This window comes from Petaurus breviceps, unplaced genomic scaffold (assembly GCF_028583685.1).
Source record: "Petaurus breviceps papuanus isolate PSGF00001 unplaced genomic scaffold, PetGlider_PUasm1.0 79, whole genome shotgun sequence".
Taxonomy (NCBI): Eukaryota; Metazoa; Chordata; class Mammalia; order Diprotodontia; family Petauridae; genus Petaurus; species Petaurus breviceps.
Window position 1 is genome coordinate 110,852 of NW_027186523.1, and position 10,568 is coordinate 121,419.

The 10,568-nt window shown below is 38.2% G+C and overlaps 1 protein-coding gene across 1 annotated transcript in view; it reads right to left on the reverse strand.

The window, feature by feature from the left end:
* The window catches only part of LOC138175774 (L-lactate dehydrogenase B chain), a 42,633-nt gene extending 37,119 nt beyond the window's left edge, over positions 1–5,514 (reverse strand). Inside the window, exon 1 of the mRNA XM_069106232.1 lies at positions 5,493–5,514. The gene's annotated coding sequence lies outside the window, so the exon portion shown is untranslated. The remainder of the gene's footprint in view (positions 1–5,492) is intronic.
* Between the last annotated feature and the right edge of the window lie 5,054 nt (positions 5,515–10,568).

Genomic DNA, 10,568 nt, shown 5'->3' on the forward strand with positions numbered 1-10,568 from the left:
AGGAAGGAAGGAAGGAAGGAAGGAAGGAAGGAAGAAAAGGTGTTGCCCAACTGAAAGTTCTTCACTCACAGAGACTGTTGTTTGTCCTTTGTGACCACCTCTAGCCATTGGACCCAGGTAGCACCAGAGGAGAAAGTGAGGCTAGCACAGTTCTCCCTCAAATCCAATTACAAATCTTTCTTTCTTTCTTTTTCTTTCCTTCTTCCTTCCTTCCTCCATCTTTCTTTCTCCATCTGTCTTTCTTTCTTCTCCTTCTTTCTTCTCTTTCTTTCTTCTTCTCTCTCCACATAGGGTATCAATCACACCCTTACCTGCCTGTGCTCTGGCCAAAGGGAATATAAATTTTAATTTCTGAAACTGTTGTTGTTGTTTTGATTTTTTTCTCCTAAAAACCAGCCCTAATCCCCAGTCATTCTGGACCCAGACCAAGTCCTACTTGTTAACTGTTTGGGCCCTGGTTGACGCAGAATGAATGTAAATAACAGTTGTTTCTGTTTTGGCCAGAAACTCTAAAGGTCTTCCCCTCCCAGATCTAGTAGTTTGTTTTGGGTTTTGGTGTTTTGTTTTTTTTTTTTGAAGAGGTCATTTTTTGCCACATTTTTCTTAAGCCTTAATCACTGAATGAGCACTGCTTCAGTCAAACTGAGACCTGTTAAAGACCTTAGCTTGAAAAGGTCAAGGTCCCCCACTGCATCTTGGGCCATTTCCAGTTGTACTGATCCTTATCTGGCCACTGAACCTGGATGACTCTGGAGGAAAAAGTGAGGCTGGTGACTGCACAGCCCTCCCTCACTTACATCCAATTCAATTGCATGAAAATAGGTTTTATAAGATTGTACATACATAACCTCTATTTCATTGAGTATTCATTTCCCCCTGAATGATCATATTCAGTTTTGCTGTGTAGGTGATTCTTGGTTGTAATACTAGCTCTTTTGCTCTCCAAAATATCATATTCCAAGTCCACTGACCCTTTAATGTTGAAGTTGCTAAATCCTGTGTTATCCTGTGGCTCCATGGTATTTGAATTGTTTCTTTTTGGCTGCTTATGATTTTTTTTCCACTTGACCTAGGGGCTCTAGAATTTAGGAAAGGGGGAAATAAAATATTAAATTTAAAAGACAGTGATGGAGAAAATGCTAATGATGTAGATTAAACTTCAAAGTATATCCAGCATGCTTTTTGTGTGTGTGCCAGCACACCCCTGACTAATGGGTTCTTTGCTATTTAAAAGTTTTCATTATTGATAGTTCACATTTTTACTTTCTTAGATAAATTCAAGATAACTCTTAACTAAGTTTGTGTTATGCTTTAGAGAGTGCAAAATTGGGAAGGGAAATCCCATAAATAATTGAGTAGGCTAAATTCAACTGACTGGGAGATCATCTTCACTTTGGCCATCAAAAGGAAGTATGAGAGAGACAGACAGACAGACAGAGACAACCAGACATAGAGACAAAGAGAAAGAGAGAGAGGAAGAGGGAGAGAGATAGAGACAGAGACAGAGACAGAGAAAGAGACAGAGAGACAGAGAGAGACAAAGAGAGAGAGAAAGAGAAAGAAAGAGAGAGAGGGAGAGAGAATCTTGTTTATGCCATAAACCCTTTGGATATGTCTAGTGAAGTCTATAGATCCTTTCTTTAAAAAAAATTATTTTATTTTTCCCCAATTACATGTAAAAACAATTTTCAACATTCATTTTTTAAACTGAGCTCCTAATTCTCTTCCTCCCACCCCACTAATTTAGAAGATAAGGAATTTGATATAGGTTATACAAATGTAATAATGCAAACCATATTTCCATATTGGTCAAGTTGTAAGAGAAAATATAGACCAAAACAAAAACCCAAGAAAAAAAGCATGCTTTGATCTGTATGCAGATTCCATTAGTTCTTTCTCTAGGGATGGATAACATTTTTCAAGATAAGTCCTTCAGAGTTGTCTTGGATCATTGTATTGCTGAGAATTGCTAAGTTATTTACAATTAATTATCTTACAATACTACTGTTACTGCGTACAATGTTCTGGTTCTACTCATTTCACTTTGCATCAGTTCATATAAGTCTCTCCAGGTTTTCTGAGAGCATCTAGCTCATCATTTCCCATATCACAATAGTATTCTATCACAATCACATATCACAAATTATTCAGCCATTCTTCAACTGATGGGCATCCCCTCAATTTCCAATTCTTTGCCACTGGAAAAGAGCTGCTATAAATATTTGGGCATAGTTCCAAAATGCCCCACATAATGGTTGGATCAATTCATACTCCACCAAAAATGCATTAGTGTCTCAATTTTTCCATGTCTCCACTAATATTTATCGTTCTCCTTTTTCTGTCCTAATTTGCCAATCTAATAGGTGTGAGGTAGTACCTCAATGTTGTTCTAATTTGCATTTGTCCAATCAATAGTGAATTAGTATATATATATATATATATATATATATATATATATATTTTTTTTTTTTTTTTTTGCTTTTTGGAGGGCAATTGGGGTTGAGTGACTTGCCCAAGGTCACATGGCTAGTTTTCGTGTTAAGTGTCTGAGGTCAAATTTGAACTCAGGTCCTTCTGACTCCAGTGCTGGTACTCTATTCACTGCGCCACCTAGCTGCCCCAAGTTAGTATATTTTTTCATATGGCTATAGATAGCTTTGATTACTTCATATGAAAATTAATTTCATTTTTTTTTATCATTTGTCAGTTAGGGAATGACTCTTATTTTTATACATTTGACCCGTTTATATTTTTGAGAAAGAGGCCTTTTTCAGAGCAACTTGCATCAAAATTTTTTCAGTTATAATTGCTAACTGTATATCTTGCCATCCTATATTCCTCTTTTCCATTCTCTTTCTCTTTTCACCCTGTCCCTCCTCAAAAATGTTTTGCTTCTGACTATTGTCTCCCCCAATCCACCCTCCCTTCTATTAGCATTCCCCCCTTCTTTTCCCTTTCCTCTCCCACTTTCCTGTAGGCTGATAGATTTCTATACCCAATTGCATGCATCTTTAAGTCAATTCTGATGAGAGTAAGGTTCAAGGATTCTTCATACCTCACCCATTTCTCCCTCCAATGTAATATCTCTTTCTTGCCTCTTTTATGTAAGATAATTTGCCCCATTCTACCTTTCCCTTTCTCCCAGCGCATCCCTCTTTATCACCCCTTAATTGTATTTTTAAATATATCATCCCATCATATTCAACTCACACCTGTGCCCTCTGTCTATACATACTCCTTCTAACTGCCCTAATAATGAGAAAGTCCTTGTGAGTTACAAGTGTGACATACTTTTCCTGACAAACTTTTCAGTTGTCTTGGGCTGGAAAATTGTTTCACCCCATCCTTTTGTGGGTTCTACCACTCCAGGATTTGTTTTAGGGCATTATTTACAAGTCTTTGGAAGGGTTTGAAGGAGAGCCCAAGTGAGTCCCTCTGCCATTTTGTCCTCTCATTTCCTATACCCCTTCTTAGAATAATGTTTCAAAATGAAGAAAATAAAATATAAAGGATAAAAAGGAAGCCAATTATATTGAAATACAGTTATCAAAAAGTTCCAAGTTCATAGACACCAGGTTAAGAATCTCTGCCCTATATGTAAACTCTCACCAGCTAATCACTTTATCACAGAGCTGTTTGCTTTGCACCAGGGGCCTTTGGGGTTTTCTCCAACTCTTGTAAAGAGAAAGGGAGAGACTTCAAGATAAGGTTATATCCTGAGCCAGTCACAGTGACCTCTACTGGGCAACAATAACATAATAAGTAATAGCCCTTGGGTGAAGTTATTAACTAGCCCAAAATTCAGAAGACCTTGGAGAATTTTAATACTTTCACCCAAGTTCTGAAACAAAGAAAAATGAGAAGAAGTTGAGGTTCTTGGATAAAGGCTATGCAAGAGAAAGAATACACCATTTGGGTTCCTATATCTGGATTTGGAGGTTGTGATAAGGATGCAGGAAACTCAATTTTAAGGCAAGTCTCTTCACATGGAGAACATGAAAAGAGCTGTGGTAAAGCCTTAGTTAGAGAATGTCTCTGACTTGCTAGAGCTATGATGTACTGCATGGAGGCAGGGAACTTCCAAGGACCCAAGTACAAATTTACCTACTTGAAAATCCTGGCACAAACTGCCATGTGGGCAAGATTGTCAATACCCTGGAGAGGAGCAGAATCTAGTCCTTCCCCACACCTCACTGGAGTCACATCTTACCACCTAAAAAGCTGAGGCAAAGAAGGCAGGAGATGGAAGCAGTCTTTTCTTTTAACAGATGAAATACTCTATCACCCTGCTGCTATAACGGGGTGGTGGGACAACCAATGGACCACTTAGAATTTACCATGTTTTTGAAAATGCTCTGTTATCTTAGTAGTGGGTCACCTCATGGCTGGAAAGAGCTTCAGAACCTTCACATGAATGATCAGAACTATGCAAAGAATACATACATATACACATATAAACATAGTCAATCCAGATTAATAATTGTTTCTGTATTTGCAAATTTACCTACATGCTAAAATTAATTTGTAATCCCCAAATTGATACTAACATTGCTTTATTGGCCATTCATGGAGATACAGAGAGTGGCCAAAAATTTGAGTTAGCAAATGAGCATGTTCCCACCAAGGTCAAACCTGGTGATGCTTTCCCTCCATGTATCAGCTCTCATACTGTTAACAAGTATCTTTTTTGGTGTATTTAGTGCCATGTTGTTTTTTTCACATTTTTATGGGATTTTTTTTTGTTGGTGATTTCACTGTTTAAAATGTCCTGCAAGAGTAGTCTAGCCCTCCTAAGTGCAAGAAGGCTGCAATGTGCCTTAAAGAGAAAATACATGCATTAGATAAATCTCATTCAGGCATGAATTGTAGTGTTATTGGCCATGATTCAATGTTAGTGAATCAACAATTTGTCATTAACTCCCTGTTGCTTATAGGACCAATACCAAGTCTTGGGATAGAATTTAAAGCTCTTACATGGCCTAATTCCAATTAATCTTTCTAGTTATCTTTCATACTACTCCTCCTCAGAAACTGTCAGTAAACTGAATTACCGACTCCTGAATTCACGTAGTCCTTTCAGCCAAAAAAAGGGGTTAACATATATGTATTTATGTTGCATTTCAAATATGATATTAGAAAAGTAAAATCAAGTTTGAAAAGGACTCTATTTCTGGTTGTTATTTTCAATTATACTACAACAACAACAAAACTGAGGGCCCAGTACATTCAAGGCTCTCTTCTAAAATCCCTGTGGGATACACAAAGATAATACTTCCCATTAAACAAGATGAATAAGACAGAAAGGAATAAATACATTTCCTGCCCTCCCTCAAGGAAATTTCAAGTTAGTAACAGGACAAAAGAAGCACACAAATAGTTACAATATGATTTTCAGTTCAGTATGTTAGAAAGGAATAGGAAAAATATGAAACAATATTGAAGAGAATTGACCATTAGTTTCATTAATGTGGGTATTCTGGACTCTTCCTGACCTTTTGCTTCAATCATCTCTTATCTTCAATCTTTGGTGCACCTCGCTTTTGGTCTGTGTCCCTTCTGTCCACTGTCTAATTAAAGCTGAGTCTTTAAATAGAAATGAGACATTGCTATCACATCCCCTTTCCTGGCAACCATCCCCTTGCTCACCCCCATACACTGAGGTAGTTGATAGTAAGTGTACATACAAGGACACTGCTGTAGAGAGAACTGCCAAAAAGACCAAAACCCCTGCCACAGAGATCATCAGTTTTGTTTTGCAAATGCCATCATCATCATCATCACCATCAATTAACATTTATTCATAACTTATTAAATTCAAAGTATGACATAGTAGAAATAGGGCTGAACTTGGAATCACAGGGTCTTGCCTCTCACAGGACTCAAATTAAAATCCCAGATCTGTTTCTTACTATCTGTATAGTAAGTAGATTGGATAAGGCAAGTCTCTTCATGTGGAGAACATGAAAAGAGCTGCAGTAAAACCTTAGTGAGAGAAGATCTCTGACTTGCTAGAGCTATGATGTACTGCAAGGAGACGAGGAAATTCCAGGGACCCAAGTACAAGTTTACCTACTTGAAAATCCTGGCACCAACTGCCATTTGGGTAAGATTGTCAATAACCTGGAGAGGAGCAGAATCTCATCCTTCCCCACACCTCACTGGAGTCACATCTTACCACCTAGAGAGCTGAGGCAAAGAGGGCAGAAGTTGGGGCAGTTGCCTCTTTTATATGAGAGAATTTGCCCCATTCTACCTTTCCTTTTCTTCCAGTGTATTCCTCTTTCTCATGCCTTAATTTTACTTTGCAATATATCCAATCTGCTGCACTTCTCTGGGTCTCAGTTTCATTACTTGTAGAATAAGAGGGTTGCCCATAGTTAACCTTTGAGGTCCATTCCATCTCTGTGTCGATGTTCTAGTGATCCTATGATCCTAGGAGCTGAGAATAAAAGACATGGTTCCTGTCTCAAACAGCTTATGATCTAGTTAGTGTATGAGTAGCAAGTACTGTGGGAGGTAAAAAGAGGGAGAAATTCCTGGGTTAGAGCTATAGGAAAGGATGCACAGAGGACCTGAGTTTTGGTTGGGCTTTAAAGAGGAATAAGACTTAGGGAATTGCAGTCAGGTATGAATAAACTAGCTTTATTATACTAAATATACAATGGGAGGTCAAAGGCAGCCATCAGAATTTTAGAACTGAAAATTACCTATAAGGTCAACTAGTCCCTCATTTTCTTTCTTTTTTTTTAAATTAAATTTTATGTTTATTTTTGGTTTACATGATTCATTTCGACAAGATTTTGATTTACAAATTTTCTCCCCATCTTTCCCCTACCCATCACCCCAAAACAGGTATCCCACTGTAAACTCCCTACCCCAATCTACTCTTTCCTATATCCTCCTCCATGCCCCTCTGACTTTCCAGTAGGGTAAGATGGATCTCTCTACCCCAGTGCCTGTATATCTTATTTCCCAATTTCATGTAAAAATAATAATAATTTCTTTAAACATTTGATGTTAAAACTTTGAATTCCAGATTCTTTCCCTTCTTCCCTCATCACCCACCTTTACTGGAAAGATAAGCAATTCAATAGAGGTTGTACATGTAAATGCAAAACATTTCCATAGTGGATATATTGTAAAAGATTGACCATATTTCCCTCCATCCTCTCCCACCCCCCCACTTATGCTATTTTCTACTTTGACCCTGTCCCTTTTCAAAAGTGTGTACTTCTAACTACCCTCCCCCCCAATCTGCCCCCCCTTCTATCATCCCCCCTCTCATTCCATTCTCCACTACTCTCCTGTAGGGTAAAATACCCAATTTAGTGTGTATGTTATTCCCTCCTTAAGCCAAATTCAATGAGAGTAAGGTTGACTCATTCCCTTTTGCCTTCTGGTTCTTCCCCTCCATTGTAACAGTCTCTCCCCATTTGCTCTCATTATATTCCTCTCTCACCTCTCAATTTCACCTTTTAAGTATCATACCTTCCTATTCAATTGATCATGTGCCCTATGTCTATGTATACCTGTACACATATAGACACACACTCACATATGTATTCATATGCCCATATACTCTCCTATATAGACATATATATGTGTATATATACATGTGCACACACACATTTATATTCCCTTCAACTATTCTCATACTGAGAAAAGTTTCATAAGTTACAATTATTGTTTTTCCATGTAGGAATGTAAATAGTTCAACTTAGATAACTTATGATTTCTTTTCCCTGCCTACCTTCTCATGCTTCTCTTGCTTCTTGTATTTGAAAGTCAAATTTTTTGACTCTGGTTTTTTCATCAAGAATGCTTGAAAGTCATCTATTTCATTGAATTACTATATTTTCCCCTGAAACACGATACTCAATTTTGCTGGGTAGGTGATTCTTGGTTTTAATCCCAGCTCCTTTGACCTCTGGAATATCATATTCCAAGCCCTTCGATCCCTTAATGTAGAAGCTGCCAGATCCTGTGTTATCCTGATTGTGTTTCCACAATATTTAAATTGTTTCTTCTTGGCTGCTTGTAATATTTCCTCCTTGATCTGGAAATTCTGGAACCTAGCCATAATATTCCTAGGAGTTATCTTTTTGGGATCTTTTTCAAGAGGTGATTGGTGGATTCTTTCAACCTCTCTACTGCCCTCTGGTTCTAAAACATCAGGGCAATTTTCCTTGAGAATTTCTTGAAGGATGATTTTTAGGTTCTTTTTTTGATCATGGTTTTCAGGTAGTCCAATAATTTTTAAATTATCTCTCCTGGATCTATTTTCCAGGTCAGTGGTTTTTCCAATGAGATATTTCACTTTGCCTTCTATTTTGTTAGGATCTTTTTAATAGAATCTTGATTTCTCATAAAGTCACTAGCTTCCATTTGTTCCAATCTAATTCTGAAGAAATTATTCTCTTCAGTGAGCTTTTGAGATTCTTTTTTCATTTGGCAAACTTGGCTTTTTAAGGCATTCTCCTTATTGGCTTTTTGAGCTTCTTTTGCCATTTGAGTTAGTCTCTTTTTTAAGGTGTTATTTTCTTCAGTCAGGGTGTTGACTCTCTTTTCACAATTTTCTTGCATCATTTTCATTTCTCTTCCCAATTTTTCCTCCACTTCTCTTATTTGGTTTTCAAATCCTTCTTAAGCTCCTCCATGGCCTATAACCAGTTCATATTTTTCTTGGAAGCTGTTGGTGGAGGAGATCTGATTTCATTGTCTTCCTCCTGTTCCATGCTTTGATCCTTTTTGTCCCCCAAAAAGGAATCCGCAGTCAGATTGCTCTGCTTACTTTGCTTCCTTTTCTTGCTCATGTTTCCACTCAATTATTTGACTTTTGAGCTTTTTGCCACAGTAGAACTCTGCTTCCAGAGAGAAGAGCTTTGTCTCAAATTACTGGAGTTTTCTCAGCTGCTGGAGCTATTAGCTGGCTGCCCTCTCAGAAACCTCCACTGGCTCTGGCACACTGGTCACATACCCCAGAACCTCCATCCTAGATAGCAATCCAGACTAAGCAGGTTAAAGCAAGCACAATTACCCCTCAGACTGGTGGCTTGGTCCCCCTACAATCTGCAGGCCAGGAGCTCTGAAGAAGCCACAAGGTGGGGCTACTGCACCTCAGCTGCTTCTCCCTCCAGGGGGCAGAGGCTGGACTGCACTCCCAGATCCCCTGTTCCCAAAGTCCACTGACCTCTCACTTTGTCTTTGGCATTTATGGGTTGATAATTCTGGAACCTGCCACAGCTGCTGATGACCCACTCTCCCAATGTCCCTCTAGCTGTGGCTGGTCAGGTCACCCTGGGGCTAAAACCATGGACTCAAGCAGGGCTGGATTCAGCTCCCAGCACACTGCAATGGACCCTTCCTGATGGCCTGCCAGGCTATCTTCAGCAGGAGATTTGTTTCTCTCTGTCACTTTGTGAGTTCTGTAGCCCTAAAGTTTGTTTAGAGTTATTTTTATAGGTGTTTGAGGTGGTTATAGAGGGGGTATACAGAGTTTTCCTGCTCCTATGCCATCATCTTGGCTCCACCAATCCATCATTTTCTATACAGGACCAAAGTCAGACTTCAGGCACACTAAAAAGCTGAAATTCCTTTTATTTTTTGCCTTTTGGAGGGGAGAAGGTAGGGCAATTGTGTTTAAGGGACTTTCCCAAGGTCACACGGATAGTTTTGTGTTAAGTATCTGGGGCTGGATTTGAACTCAGGTCCTCCTGACTCTAAGGCCAGTGCTCTATTCATTGTGCCACCTAGCCACTCCAAAACTGAAATTCTTACATACGTATACATACAAATATATGCATGTATATATGTATGTATATGCATATATGTATATGTATATGAAAATTTCCCCAATTACATGTTATAACAATTTTTAAGCATTTGTTGTTGTTGTTTTTAAGTTTTGAGTTCCAAATTCTATTCCTTCCTCCCTCCTCTCCCCTCTCCCTGAGACAGTAAGCAATCAGATATAGGCTATACACATGCAATCACATAAAACATTTTCATATCAGTCATTTTGTATAAGAAGATTTGAATAAAATAAAAAGAATGAAAGAAAGGAAGTGAAAAACAGCATGCTTCAGTCTGGATTCAAATAAAATCAATTCTTTTTCTGCAGATAGCATGCGTCATTGCTAGTCTTTTGGGACTGTCTTGAATTGCTGACAATAGCTAAGTCATTCACAATTCTTCATCATACAATATTGCTGTTACTGTGTATTACCCTCTCCTAGTTCTGGTCACTTCACTTTGCATCAGTTCATAAAAATCTTTCCACATTTTTCTGAAATCATCCTAAAAAGCTGAAATTCTAATAGGAGAAGTGATTGATCCAAAGTCACACAGTAAGTGAGTAAATGACAAAGTTGAAACTAATATCTGTCCCCAGACTCAGAGTATAGGCTCTTTTAATTAAATAGTTACCAAAGAACATGGAATTCTGATTTTGAAACATTTATTTAACCTAACTAATACCTATTTGCACATCTTTAGCTATTCACATATGCACTAGTAACTAATGGTCAACAATTTTCCAAGTATGCTCAGCACCTGTTTAAGGACAGTTG